Below are 666 nucleotides of genomic sequence, written 5' to 3'. Positions count from 1 at the left end.
AGGTATAACTCAAAATTTTGTAGAATCTTACAGCATATTTGATAAACTCAGTGAAAATGTTGGCTAGGCAAGTTCAGTTAAAATATAGTAGAAATGTTTATCCTGGTATATCTAAGTATACATTTAATTGTACAGAAAACTTACAGTGTGACATTGTGTCAACATTTTCAAATTAACTGTATATGACCTTAATTTGTGCAGCCTGAAGGATCAGTGTAGTAATGCCAGGAAAGTGCTTTTTACCTAAGACGTCCTTCTCAGCTCCTCACATAAAGAGACCCCATAAGCATTTTGATCTGTAATTGGAAATGTAACTTTCACTGAAAAGTGTCATGTGATGTTTGCATTACTTTTACCTGCTATGTATAAAGGAAACTGTATCTTTTGACTCTATCAGTTATTTCTCTTGTGCACAGGGAAAAATGCATTAAAAATGACTAAAAAAATAAAAAAAAATTAAAAATGGATAAATCTTTCCTTTTTTGCCTCTGGCTCTAGGATCATGTTTAGTAGGATTGCCCCACCCCAAGATTATATAAATCTTATCTTATATTTCTCCAATTTTAATGGTTTTGTTAAAAAAATTCCTTGTCCTATGTGGAACTATTCTGATGTATGAGTTTAGGTATTTCAATCTTTTTCCTCAGGGGGTTAGTCAGGTCTTAG

The 666-nt window shown here is 32.3% G+C and overlaps 1 long non-coding RNA gene across 1 annotated transcript in view; it reads left to right on the top strand.

Annotated features, from left to right (window-relative positions):
- Positions 1-462, top strand: part of LOC144238174 (uncharacterized) — an 861-nt gene extending 399 nt beyond the window's left edge. The window contains exon 2 of the long non-coding RNA XR_013337034.1: positions 3-462. This is a non-coding gene — a long non-coding RNA (uncharacterized LOC144238174). The remainder of the gene's footprint in view (positions 1-2) is intronic.
- The last annotated feature ends 204 nt before the right edge of the window (positions 463-666 follow it).

The sequence above is a fragment of the Crocuta crocuta genome, unplaced genomic scaffold, assembly GCF_008692635.1.
Source record: "Crocuta crocuta isolate KB4526 unplaced genomic scaffold, BGI_CrCroc_1.0 scaffold3267, whole genome shotgun sequence".
Lineage (NCBI taxonomy): Eukaryota > Metazoa > Chordata > Mammalia > Carnivora > Hyaenidae > Crocuta > Crocuta crocuta.
The sequence above is the reverse complement of the archived record's forward strand: the minus strand, read 5'-3'. Positions and strand labels throughout refer to the sequence as shown.